Source organism: Trichosurus vulpecula, chromosome 4 (genome assembly GCF_011100635.1).
Source record: "Trichosurus vulpecula isolate mTriVul1 chromosome 4, mTriVul1.pri, whole genome shotgun sequence".
Classification (NCBI taxonomy): Eukaryota; Metazoa; Chordata; class Mammalia; order Diprotodontia; family Phalangeridae; genus Trichosurus; species Trichosurus vulpecula.
Genome location: NC_050576.1, coordinates 391,620,639 through 391,635,447, shown reverse-complemented (window position 1 = coordinate 391,635,447; position 14,809 = coordinate 391,620,639). Strand labels below are relative to the sequence as shown.

The 14,809-nt window shown below is 38.8% G+C and overlaps 1 protein-coding gene across 1 annotated transcript in view; it reads left to right on the top strand.

Annotated features, from left to right (window-relative positions):
* ADPRHL1 (ADP-ribosylhydrolase like 1) overlaps window positions 1-14,809 on the top strand; it is a 56,413-nt gene that overhangs the window by 807 nt on the left and 40,797 nt on the right. The gene's annotated exons all lie outside the window — the stretch shown is intronic.

Below are 14,809 nucleotides of genomic sequence, written 5' to 3'. Positions count from 1 at the left end.
CAGGTTATTTCTCCATCCAAAGGGATGTAGCATTACAAAATTCCCAGTGGAGTAGGGGTATAATTAATCATATCAGAAACATCTACTAAAAGAGATACCAATTTTGGTAATTGCTTATTACTCAGCACAAAAATGCCTTTACATGTCAGGGGCTTTTTTTTTTTTATTTAGTTGCCCTCTTGGGCTGAATTTTCAAAGTGCCTTTTGACCATGAACATATAGTAGGCTGCACCAAAGATTCTAGAATCACAGACTGTTTACACAAATATTTAGAGAAATATGTGTAAATGTGAAGTGCATTTCTCAAAAGGCATTTGTTTTTTTATGAACAATCAAATTTAATTAAATAATTAAAATTAGGACATTAACAATTGAAATTAGAACACCTTTACAAATTAAAATTTTTGAGCAAGTACTAAGTCAATGAAATCTCAATTAAGCAATTTACTTCATGGTTTTAGCTACTGCTGACATGCTAAATTTAGTCCCAATGGTCATTGTATGGGAATGCTGACACATAGTTCTGAGCTTATTCAGTGATGAAATGAACATGATGCCTGGTTCTTGAATATTCACCTATATTCCGCTTGTCTGTAAACTCTGCATAATGAAACACTATGGTGGCACTATTAATAGAACTTTTAAAATAATGACCAAACAAATTCCTGGGGAGTACCTGAGGAAATGTGCCAAAACATGGAAAGAAATCATATTACTTTAAGCCTATATATTTGTACACACTGTAATTTTGTATTTCATTTGCACCGTTCACCATAGAGTTGCATATGTGTCAGTGTCCTCGTACATATTTATCATTACTAATACTAATGCTTTCATTTTTTTAAGTTCTCTTAGGGTATAGAAAGCATGGCTATTTTAGCTTCTTTTTCTGGTGACTGGGATACACCTAGATGCCTCTGGGTGCTTTTTGTTGGTGATAACATTCCACCTGAAGCTGGATAAGCTAAACTCCTCTTTGTAACAATATGCTTACTTGAGACAGTAGAGAACTGCAAAATTTCAGAAAATTTCTTAGCTATTTTTTAAGGGTGAAGAATGTGTTTTCCTAAATATGATATTGCCTTCTGATATTAAAAGCTGAATTGCTTGTGATTATACCTTCCCCTTTAAGACTCACATAGTATTTCATTTTATAGCTCTCTTGATTCACTGGTCCTATGGCTTTGAGTATTACAGGTCTGTGAGTTGAGATCTTTTTTCTTCTGTTGACTGTGGAAGCTTCTTGAGGAAAGAAACTTTGTCTTATTTGTACTTTATATCTTCTTCTCTCCCTAGAAACTAGCCCAGTTCTCTGACACAGTGTCACTTCATACTTGTTTTATTTTTTAAATTTATTTTATTTTTAATTTATGGAATAAAACAAGCATTTTCATAACAGTATAATAAAAAAGATGATTGTACATGAGACTGCAAATTAAGTATGCACAACTTGCTATTCCTTTTAAATATACAACAAAATTATAACATAAATTTCTTTTTTTTCCTTTTATCTTCCTTCTCTGACCCCTCACCCCAGAGATAGCCACCATTAGACATAAATATATATATGATATATATAACACGCACATATGTGTGTATATGTGTAAATGTGTGTATATATGTAAAATATATGTATGTGTATGTATATAATTATTCTATACATACATCTATTTATCAGTTCTTTCTCTGAATGCAAATAACATCTTTCTTCATATGGCCTTTATAGTTAATTTGGGTATTTATAATAGTCAAATAACTTATTTGTTCAGAATCATTTTTAATATTGCTGGTACTGTATATAATGTTCTTTTGGTTCTGCTTGCTCTATGGGTAAAAAAAAAGTTGAAAGTGATCCTGGCAAATTATCTTCTTTCTACTGATGTTTAAAGAGAACATTTTTAAAACCAAAAATTCACTCTCTTGTGATTTCCCATGGAGAAGTTGGTTTCCAAATTACCAGTCATCTTTTAAGAAATATGCTATAATTGTTGAAAAGAATTTTTACTCTTGTTACCTTAGTCCAACCAAATGATTAGTTTCATCTGTTATAAACAAACTGTGATTTTTGTAACCTAATTCTCTGATGAAAAATAAAAGTAGGATTAGGACTCTTATCGTCAGTCACTTACAAAGTGATAAGATAACATGGTATCTTGAAATAGAATTCTTTCTTCCCTAAGTAAGCCACAATCTCATGCCAAATATAAGAACAAAATTATTGGGTTTTCATGGGGAATCACCGTTCTTTATAAGACATTTTGAGTTATATTCAGAAAATAAAACAGCTGGAAACTTCAGAGAATTTTATTTTTTTGCCTTTGAAAAAAAATACTGCTTTACAGACTATTTTCTTTTTTTGTTTTGTTTTGTTTTTCTTTCTCATGGTTTCTCCCACTTGTTATAATTCTTCTATACAACATGACTAACGTTTAATAGGAATTTATATGTAGAGCTTATATCAGATTGCAGAACCTTTAAGGGAGGGAGTGGAGAGAGAGGGGGAGAAAATTTAAAACTTATGGAAGCGAATGTTGAAAACTAAAAATAAGTAAATTAACTAAAAAAAAATACTGCTTTATAATCTGAAGTTGGGAACTTTGAATTTTTATCCATTGTCAGCGATTTCAAAGCAGCAACTTCCTTAATATATCAAGCAATGTTTCAAATGGCAGCTCCTTCATTTCTGGATTGACACCCAAAGCATCTGTTTAACCCAGAAAATAGCTGAAGAGCAACACTATTTTCTGTACTCTCTTCTCTCTAACCCTCTGAAGAGCTGAAATGACTGAAGGGTGCCCAATGTAGAACACTGTGATGGGTGAAATAAAGTTTAGCAAGACATACTCCTCGGTAGCTTTCTCAACATGTTGTTCCATTTCCTTGCAGTTCCTTTTCCTGATTGCTTATTGGGGGAAAATGGGTTTCCTTCCAATCTCTCTGATTCTTACGGATGATATAACTATATGTCCTTGATGTCCAGCTGTTTTTCAGTCATATCTGACTGTGACTTCATTTGGGGTTTTCTTGGCAAAGATACTAGAGTTTGCCATTTCCTTCTCCAGCTCATTTTACAGATGAGGAAACCGAGGCAAAGAGGATGAAGTGACTTTCCCAGAGTCACCCGTAAGCTAGTAAGGTGCTCTATCTACTATACCACACAGCTGCCCAAATTCTCATTCTTCCAAATTCACATTCTACCAGGGAGCTTGAGTTGTGTTATGTTGATGGCCCTAGTGTTGATGAGGCCAGCTCCAAAGTTCCAACAGAACTAGGCTTGTGCTTAAACGCTATGAGCTTTCAAATACTGGCAAGGGTGTATCATAGCTGATCGTACTGAGGAAATAACATTTTCCCTTGATACTCCTTGGATATACGGGACAAAAACAAACATTCACTTCTTCAATACTTTGATAAGTCTATGTGAGCTCATTGGTATGAACCCTCTTTTCAGTGATACAGATCACAGTCCATCCATAGGCCTGCCTCTCCCATTTGATTCATGCCCATAGTCTTCATTGGAGTCTATGTAATATGTTCTATTCTAGCCTTTGACATTGAATGGTGAATCCCAATGTCTTCTAGTTATCTCTCGTTCTAGATACACGACCAGGCCATCTTCTTTTCCTCCAGTTACATATCTCTCTGATGACATCCTTTATACTGATGGTATTTCTCAGTGCTTCAATGGTAATATGTTTCAGCCTGCTCACTCCCACCATGCACTACTTTGAGTGACCTTCTATTTTATTTTCTAAAATTTTCTTTATTTTTTTTGTTACATTTTAAGTTTCAAATTGTCTTCCCTCCTTCCCCACCCCCTCACTAGAGAGGGTGACCTTCAATTTGAATTCTTTAATTTCAGAAAATATATTCCCTTCCTCTGTTGAAGAGGTTGGGGGCAAGGTAGACTATGGGTATGGAAAATTACATTTATTAGCAGATTCTATTAAGATGTAGAATGGTTTTGATGAATTTTTTTCCTTTATTTTATTTGTTATAAGGGAATGTCTTGCTTTTTTGGGGAGGTGAAATATTTGGAAATAAAAGTGATATGAAAACAAGAGATCAATGCATTCTATGATACTGCTGCCTATCATTTATTAATTAGAGAAAAATTTAGCTCAAAACCAAATAAACCACTAACATAATTACATGGGGAATTTCTACTGTAATACAAAATCCTTCCCGCAGTCATAACATAACTGCCTCACCTCCAAAACTCTACCTCTTGCACAGCCTTACCCCTTAAAAACTTGTTCTTTACCCTCTCTGTGACCTTCAGTCTTTTGATTGTTCCTTATTCTCCTAACTTCTCAGCCATTGGCTCCCTCCTTACTTAATTGACCCTTAAGGTGAGCCATTGCAATAATACTCCTTCACCCTTCCATCCCTCCTTCCCTCCCTCCATTAAACTTATGTTACTACTTCCATTCTACCTGCCTCATCCAATCCTACTCCTAAATGGTCAAATGTGGATGGAAAAAATCATGAAACCACGCTGAGTGGGTCCCTGACAGAGTTATAGCCCGCAGTGGGTCCTCATTGCTGCACATTAAAGAAAAAGAATTGGCTTTAGAATCAGGAACCCTAAAATTGGATCCCTCTGCCACTTACTGATTGATTTTAGACTAGTTGCTTGCCCTCTCCAAAGCTCATTTTCCTCAGATGTAAAAGAGAAATGATAATAAGACCTCCACCACCTCCATCTCAGGATTCTTTTGAATAAAACACTGTAAATTATAAAGTAAGGCATCTAGGTGGTACCAGTGCCTGGAGTCAGGAAGACGTTTTACTTATTTAACTTATATTTAACTTATTTTAACTATATGTCTGGCCTCAGACATATAGTAGCTGTGTGTGACCCTGGGCAAGTCACTTAACCCTGTTTGCCTCAGTTTCATCTGTAAAATGAGCTGGAGACGGAAATGGCAAACCACTCCAGTATCTTTGCCAAGAAAACCCCAAATTGGGTCACAGTCAGACAGGACTGAACAATAACAACATTTAAAATGCTATGTGAATGTGTTATTATGTACCTCTATCCCATCCCCCACAATGACTGTTCCGTAACTTCTCACGTCCCTAGCTGTCCCTATACCCACACTCTCTCTCTGGACAGATGACTTCGCCCACTACTTGACTTCCACTAACTCTCCTTCACTATTCTGAACCATAGCGCTCTCATCTATTCTGTCCTCTTTCCTTACGGCCTCAGAGGAAAAGCACACCTTTCCCCAAGACTAATCCCTCTACCCTTGATTCCAGCCCATCCTATCATCATTGTGACCTTGCTCCATCAATCATCCTTCTCTCTTAAGAACCGTCAGTTTCTCCTTCTCTATTGGCATCTTCTCCTCAGTCTACAAACAGGGTCAAGTCCCTCCAAGCCTTTAAAAAAATCCATCACTTGACCCCGCTACCCTGAAAGTTCTCACTGTTGTAACGATGCTACCATTCTGTTATTCATCTAGTCTCGTGATCTCGTCGCCATCTCTGGCTTTTTCCTTACTCTCACCCCATATAGCCAATTAGTAGATAGCAACGGTCAGTTCTGATTTGGCAGCGTCTCTCATTAATCTTCTCATTTCTCTTCTAATGTTGGCCACTCAAGGCTTTCATCTCGTCACACTTAGACTTTCTAACCGGTCTTGCCTCCTGGTCTCTGTCCTCAAATACATTCTTTAAGTCCTTGCTCTGATTATATTAAAAATTTTCAGTGGCTCTCTGTTATCTAGTGAATAAAGTATAAATTCCATATCCTGGCCTTTGACGCCACCCACAGTCTGGCTTTAACCTACCTTTGCAGTCTAACTTTACACTGTTTCCCTTCAAACTGGAGTATTTTTCTGCCTTTCATTCTCATTCTTGTGGTCGTTCAGTCGTTTCAGTCGTGTCCAACTCTTCGTGACTCCATTTGGGGTTTTCTTGGCAAAGATAGAGGAGTGGTTTGTCCTTTCCTTCTCCAGTTCATTTTACAGAGGAGGAAACTGAGGCAAACAGGGTTAAGTGACTTGCCTAGGGTCACATAACTAGTGCGTGTTTGAGGCAGGATATGAACTCAGGAAGATGAACCTTCCTGACTCCAAGTCCAGCTCTCAAACCACTGCACCATCCAGATGCCCTCTCTTATCTCTATTCCTTTGCTCATTTCATACCCCATAGCTGTCTCCAAGTATCTGCCTACCTCCCTATGAGAGCCAGCTCAGGTGATACCTCCTCTTTGAAGCCTTCCTTGATACCCATTTGCCCCAGAAGAACATAATAGCATCTTCCTCAGATTTCGCCTTCTGGCCCTCTACTTTTGTACTTATTAAAAACTCCATTTTATCTCCTTATTTGTGTATATATTATTTCCACCTGCAGATTATAAGTTCCTTGAGAACAGGACCTCTGTCATATGTATCTTTATATTTCCAATGCCTTGCAAGATTTCCCTCCATATGAGAAGTGCTGAATCAATATTAAATTGGGTTTGTTCACAAAATGCTTACATAAAAAACGCTGTTGAAATGGTGGATTATGCCTTTCCAGACATCTATTTGGACATTAGGCCCAGGGGCAAGAAGTTCTAGGACCTTAACCTAGTAACAAGTCAACCAGCCCGTGAAAAGATCTCTCAGGAGTAGCAGAAAGCAGAGTGAGAAGCAGTTGTGGAAAAAGCATGGGAAGACCTGAGATGCAAGATGTCTTGCTTGCCCTTTGTCTTCATTCACCAGTTCATTTCTTTTAGGTGCCAAAAATTCTTCCTTCCCTATTATCTGCCTTGCTGATGCCCTCCAGCTCCTCCTTAAGGTGTCTAAGGGGATGAGTTGGGGTTGGCAAATATTCCATGACAGGTACTCACTCTAGCATTATGAGGGGTATTGTATTCCCTTATGCAAAAAGGTCATAGAGACTGGAGAAATCCTATCTTGCCTTACAGTAAGCCATTTTCCCAGTCTCGTCCTACTGCCGAGTGCCCCATCCTGAGACTTTCATCCTGGTTTAATCAGTCAGTTAATCAGACCCCGCTAAAAGGCTATGATGCACAAGGCAGAGTGAATAGAACTGCTAGACCCAGAGTCAAGAACATCTGGCTACAAATTCCCATCAGACACCTACTTCCTGTGTTACCTGCCTTTTAAATTTTTTTATTTATTTAGTCTTTAACTTATGGAATAAAACAAGCATTTCCATAATAGAGTATAATTAAAAAATGATTGCACATGAAACTGCAGATTTACTAAGTACAGCTTGCTATTCTTTTAAAATATATAATAAACTTGTCATGTACATTTCTTTTTTCTTTTTTTTCTCCCTTCACCCCACCCCTCCCTAGAGATGGCTACCATTAGACTTACTGGAGTTTCAGTTAGTGATAATTGATAAACCTCACAGAGTTGATGCAAGGACCAAATGAAATACCGTGTGTAGAGCACTTTGCAAATTGTGAAGGGCTGCATAAAGTCACTTATTGTTATTTAATAACCGTGATTGTTGTCGTTACTGGTTGAATCATGTTCGTAGTAGCCATCTAGAAGGCAAGCTATTCTTAGCAGCTAAATGTCTGTCTAGCGCGTTTTTGATTTGAGGTCGATGGAAGTTCCCATAGGACTAACATGGTGTTTGTGATACTCAGCTTCGAGATGTGCCCTTTGTCAAGAAAGTGTGTAAAGTCAGGAAGGGAATCAAGCCCTTTGGGTTTATATCCCCTAAAATGGAATGACAGTAACTTTGGCCCCTCCCGTGGTGGGTGCATGTTATGGGGTGTGGTAGCAGAAGAGAGCAGGCTGACGCTTGAAAGGGAGCTTGGGGCCGAGGAGAGAAGAGCTCTCCAGATATACTGGGGCTGCCAAGGGTCGTTTAAGTGAGTGGCGGCTGATTGCTCCCAAGCTCCTGCCAGGACATTTAGAGGGAGTAGATAATAGGAAGGGAACCGCCGTATCTTGGATGAAATTTGTCTGTGGCGCTGGCTCATTTAGTCATTCAAAAAGCATTTATTAAATGTATGTTTAGAGGGCTAGCACTGTGGAGAATACAAAAATAGAAGACCCTGTCCTTAAAAGGGTTACAATACAATTAGATTACACACATATAGAAAATCGGTGTGTACAAGGCCCTGAGGGCATGCCGGAGGTGGATTAGTAGAAAAAACTGAGAATGTTTAGCCTGGAGAAGATTGAGAGACGCTGAACTTATTCTGGGTGTGCCCAGAGACCAGAATGGGAAGTAATAGAAGTAGTAGTGGTAGTGGTAGTAGTGGTAGTGGTGGTGGTGGTGGTGGTGGTGGTGGTGGTGGTGGTGGTGGTGGTAGTAATAGAAGTGGTAGTAATAAAGTAGTAACAGTAATGATAGTAGTGGTAGAAGTAGTAGTACTAACAGTGGTAGTTAAGTAATAGTAGTAGTGGTAATATTTATACAGCAATTTAAGGTTTGCCCTTGAGCTGTGTTATATCATTGGATCCTCACAACAACCCTATGAAATAGGTGCCATTATGTGTATTTTACAGATGAGGAAACTGAGGCTGGGAGAGATTAGTTGACTTTGCTTAAGGTCACACAACTGACAAGTATCTGAGGCAGGATTTTAATTCATAAAATGACTTTGAGTCCAGTATTTTATCCACAATTCACACCACAAAGAGGCAAATCTAGGCTTGATGTAAAGGGAAAACTTCTCAATAATTGGAACTGCCCGAAAGTGGAATGGAAAGATGGTAGATTTCTTTTTAATCATTAGTCATTTAGACATCGGACCCCATACTTTGAGCTAGAAAAGACCATAGAGCTCATCCAGAATTACTTTCTCTTCAGGGAGGGTCTTCAAATAACAACTTGCTGAGTCTTTGGTATATTGTAGAAGGAATTTCTTTTTCCTGCATCTGATTTTTTTGTTTACATTAAATTTATTTTCAATTATCAAGCATTTATTTTTCTCCCTCTCACCCCACCCCCCACTGGGAAAAAAGAAAGAATAAAAACAAAATTGTCGTAATAAATAAGCGTGGCCAACCAAAACAAATTCTCATGTTGCTCATGTTCAAAAAATACGCATTTCATTCTGCTTTTTAGTCTATCATCTTTCTGTAGGAAGTTGGTAGCATTCTTCATCATCAGTACTCTAAAATAATGGTTAATTATTCCATTGATCAGAGTTCTTAAATCTTTCAAAATAGTTCATTTCTATAATGTCAATAATACATATATGTAATATGTAATGTCAATATTCTCAAATTGTTCTGCTTCTCCTCTCTACGCTCTGCATCATTTCATACACATCTTCCCAGCTTTCTCTAAAACTGTCTCTCTTCATTTCTTATATCACCACATTTTGTCGTTCAGTCATTTCAGTTGTGTCCGACTCTTCATTAATCCATTTAGGATTTTCTTGGCAAAGATACTGGAGTGGTTTGCCATTTCCTCTCTATCTGCTGCATCACCTAGTTGCCCATTACATCACCATAGTATTCTATTATTACATTCATATACTGTATTTTGTTCAACCATTACCCAAATGACAGGCATCTCCTTAGTTTCTTTGCCACCACAAAAAGATTTTGTCTATCTATCTATCTATCTATCTATCTATCTATCTATCTATCTATCTATCTAACTATATTTGTGTGTGTGTGTGTGCATATGGAACATTTCCCTCTTTCTTCGATCTCTTTAGGATATAGGCCCGGTAGTGATATTGCTGGGTCAAAAAGTATTCACAGTTTGGTAACTTTGGGGACATAGTTATAGCAGAGTTTGTTATTAGAGGCAAGTGGAGTAATATAGTGGTACCAAACTCAAGTAGAAGTGAGGGGCCACTAAACCATACATAAGAATCCCTGCAGGTTGCATATTGACTTAGTTGAAAAATGTCACGTTATCTCTGGTTTTTGGAGGCAGCTAAGTGGCTCCACTGGATAGAGCACTGGGCCTGGAGTCAGGAAGACCCAAATTCAAATCTAGCCTCAGGCACTAACTAGCTGGGTTACCCTGGGCAAGTCACTCAACTTCTGTTTGCCTCCGTTTCCTCATCTATACAATAAGCTGAAGAAGGAAATGGCAAACCAGTCCAGCATCATTCCCAAGAAAACTCCATGGACAATATTGGTGTGCTGTGGTCTACGGGGACATGGCCGAACAGCAATGTCTGTTTTATTGTATTTTTATTTATTTTGTTAAATATTTCCCAATTATATTTTAATCTGGTTCAGGCCAAACTCAGAAGTGTAGTCAGCCTGCAGGGTGCTTGACACCTCTGGATACAGTCAGACTGGAAGTGTGTAGGAGCTAGTTTGAATGCTGCCAGAAATATTTTCTAGCTGTGGCGAGTCATTTAAACTCTTTCAATCCCAGTTTCTCTATATGTAAATGAGAACAGTAATAGCTCCTGCCTCGTAAGGTTTCAAATGAGAGTGTGTATACATATATATAGATAGATATGTGTGTGTGTATACACACATATTTATATACAATTATATATTTATATCTATAAATATATTTATATCCGTAATATATATTTATACACATGTGTATATATGCACGTGTATCCATATGTATGTATACATACACACATATATGTGTTCATATAAACACAAAGATCTTAAAGCAATAGTGTTGACCATTATTATTATTCAGGTATGCCATGGATTAAATGCTCTCTAAAGTCTCTTCTGGTGTACATGTTATATAACTATGAGAGACTCAGGATCAAACATGTACGATGAAGAAAATACAAAGATGAGATCAGCATGGTGTTGCTATAAAAGATTGTAGAATGCCCTTGAGCTCATCTTCACTGAAAGCTCTTCTAAATTACTTTATAGGTGTTTTTAGGTCAGCGGATCTCACTGCTACAGCCAAACAGGTTAACCACTGTGATTGCTACCACACTAGAGGAATGGGACCGGTCTTTCTGAATTACGGCACAGTCCAATTTGAGAAGAGCCCATTAAAAAAAAACAAACAGCCTGTGTGCAAATAGGCTAGGGAACACAGCCCGCAGGCAAAGAAAATTTCCTGTCTGAATCTAGAGGTGGTTATTAAATTATGAGCAGAAGATCCCTGCTGAGATAGGAAGTAATTTGTCCCCGTCTATTTGTCTGGGGGACTAATACTACTAGTCAGTGATAAAGGGGAATTGTTTGCTCTCTGAAAACTTTGGAAAGATTTTTAAACTTTTATTGCCAGGCTGATACTTTGTCTATCTGTGAGATTGGTAGAGAGACACATAAAGTCAGATGTTTGCTTTGGCAAAGTTTTTTTTTTTTCTCTGCCTTGTAGGTGTCTTGGCAAATGGAATATAGAAAAGGAAAAGAAAAAAGATACGCTATAAGTAAAGGGATGGGGATATGACTGGCTCCTGAAGCCTGTAGCTTAGAGATGGAGCATTAGACATTTAGAATATGTCTAAAGTTACTTCTTTAGATCATGGTTTAGTAAAGAACTGGTTCCTCTTGAGTGCTGAGTTTTTCTTCAGATAATCTATTTCTGAATAAAAATAGGATTTAATGGGTTAAAGAACCTATTCTCGTCATCAGGTTCAAAAATGAAATTAAGCCTGTGAGTTTAGAGATTGGGGAAGATCATGGAATCATAGAATTACAGAGTGTAGAATCCCAGAGGTCATCTAGTTCAACTCCTAACTAGGCACGAACTGTCTTAACTACAGTCCGGCAGGTGGGTCCTCTGTCTTCTGTTTGAAGACATGCTGTGTGGAGGACCTGACAACTTCCCCAGCAGTCCATTCCACTTTTGATTCTAATCCTTAGGAAACTTTTTGCTCTTACACACAGCTTACTACTCCTAGATTTGCCCTCTGGGGCCAAGCAGAGCAACTTGGAATCTTCTTCCATAAAGCAGCAATTCAAATACTTGAAGACACTGGCCATGTCCCCCAGTACAGCTTTCCATTTCCAGACTGAGCATCCTGGAATGCTTCTATTGCTTAATGCCAGCACATTATGGTGGATGGATAGGTAGCCTTGGAGCCAGGGCAACCTGGGGTCAGGCTGCACCTCTGACTTGTACTGACTCTGTGACCATGGTCAAGTCACTTAATGTCTCAACCCTCTAGGCCATTCTCTGGGACTGTAAGTTGCAGAAAAGGGGCCTTCTTGCATTGGTGGAGGGAGTGTCCTCACCAGGGAGTCCCCCATATAGCAATGAAATCACAGATCCCTATCTCCTGTCCTATGTTGGTTGCCCTCCTTTGTATATTCTCCAATTTGTCAATGTCCTTCCTAAAATGTGGTATGCAGAACTGCAGACAATCATGTAGATGTAGTCTCACCAGGTCATCCGGATGCTCTAATTCTGGTAGCGTAGCCTAAGATCACATTTGTTATTTCAAGTGTCATGGCACATGTATGTTTCAAATTTTATCTTTTTGGTTTGTCCCCTCATCTTAGTCTTTTGAGATCTTCTTGGCTCCTAAGTCATCTGATGTGGTAACTGCCCCCTCTCATCTATGTGTCATCTGCAAATCAGATAAGCTTGCCATCTATTCCTTCTTCCAAGTCTGTTGTACGTCTGCTGGCTGCTGCTGGACACCCTTCTCTAGGGACAGGAAATTGAGAGTAAGCTCATCTGGTATAATTCAGACCGGGAGCTCTGAGCAGGATCTGACCACACGGCTTTCATCACCACTGACTCAAATTCTTGTGGGCTCTGAAATGACCCAGGTCATGATCACAGACCAATGAAGATGTTTGTGAATACTAGTCCCCCTACCACAAGGTCAATACCAGCAGAAAAATGTCCAGGACCAAAGACCACAGGCAGTGAAATTGTACTCCTCTGACTCTCTCTCTCATGAACACGGCTTAATTCTCTTATACCATTTTCTTTCTCACCTCCTTTCATAGATTGGTTCACTCCAAGGTACATCAGTCCACATTCCACTATCTAACTGCCCTCATCAGCCGTCACTCATGTCATCTGTCTTTGGTAGCTCTGGTAGTGGGCAGATGTTCCACACTATCTCTTCTCCACAAGAAAAAGCACTATTCTGTCCCGACACACTAACTTTCCTAGGGATACTGACAAAAATCATGGATAAAAATATTTTTAAAACAGTGCCAAGGATAGACTATTGCAACACTTTAGTTTTCTTTGGGTCTGCTCCTTCTCACTATCATCTAGTCCACATCTCAATCTCATCTGTAAGGAGATAATGACAATGGGGATAATTCTTATTTACGTCACTTTGTGGCTTGCAAAATCTTAATTAATGAGGTAATAGTAACCATGTACCCTGTTCGAATGAGAGCATATCTTAAGTATTGTGTTTGGTTCTGGACACCACATGAGGAAGGATATCTATAAACCACACTGTTTGGAGAAGGGCAAATGGAATGGTGAAGGACTGTGGGTCCTGATGTCAAAAAAAAAATGGAGATGTTTAACCTGAAAAAAGAGAAGACTTGGGACTGAGTATTTGGGGGCCTAGAGCTACCTTCAAATATTTGGAGGGTTACTCTGTGGAAGAGGGATGACATTTATTTTGCACGCAAGTAGTGGGGTAGAAAGTTAAAATGTAGCAAAGTTGAGCCTTAATGCAGGGGAAAATACCTTCCAATTAGAGTCTTGTGATTAGGGATACTCAAAAGAGAAATGAGTTGCTTTAGAAGGTAATGGGCTCCTTCTCACTACAGTTTTTTCTATTTAAAGCTGTAAGCCCTATTTTTAGGCAAGTTATAGAGGAGATTTTTGTTCAAGTATGGTCTGGAGTCAATGGCCAATGAGATCCTTTACAACTCTGAAATTCTCTGATTGTATGAAATGCTTTCCTTTCAACAAAGGTAGGAAGTATGAGTATATCAAGCCCATTTTATAGATGAGGAAACTAAGAATATGAGAAAGTAATTGGCCTGTGGCCACGCAGCTCGTAGTAGCTAGTGTGGGATTTGAACCCACGTCTACTGACTTCCAAGTTCAACATTCTTTGATTTTTGGCTTTGTTTCCAAAACTTACTAGGTACGTGGCCCTGGGCATCTTAACCTCACTTAACTGCTATCTGCCTCAATTTCCTCAACTGTAAGATGGAAATAGTAACACCACCTGCCTCCCAGGGTTGTTGTGAGGATCAATGAGATAATATTTGTAAAGTACTTTGCAAACCTCAGTGCCCTATGTCATTATTATTATCCAGCACCTGACACATAGTAGGTACTTAAGAATTGCTGGTTGAATCGAATTGAGTTATTGAATTCTTTCTGTTCCTCCACATTGGCTCTTGATACGAGGCTTTCCCTAACATCTTGCTAAAATCCAGATGTACTATATATAATATTTGTAAAGCACTTTGCACAGCGCCTGACGTAGAATAAGTGCTATATAAATGTTTATTCCCTTCCCTTCTACTATGTCTATGGCCCATTTACTCGACTAGTAAGTTTAAGAGGGAGCAGCTGGGTGGCTCAGTGGATAGAGCATGCATCCTAGAGTCAGGAAGAACTGAGTTCAAATGTGGCCTGGGACACTTACTTAACTGTGTGACCCTGGGCAAGTCACTTAACCTCTGTTTGGCAATGGGAAACCATTGCAGCACCTTTTCCAGGAAAACCCCACGGACAATACTGGTGTGCTTTGGTCCATGGGGTCATGAAGGATCAGACACAATGATTAACAACTCAATTCCTACATTTGGTTGCAAATGAATGATTATGTGATAATTCAGCAATCACCCTAGAGAAGGGGAAAAGAGAAAACCTAGCTACAAGACATACATGTTCAAATGAGATTGACTAAAGGACGGTCTGAATAGTCCACTGAGGCCTCAGAATGAAGATGGTAGTCTTCTAAAGCTGCACATAGATGGCGGTTGGAGAGGGT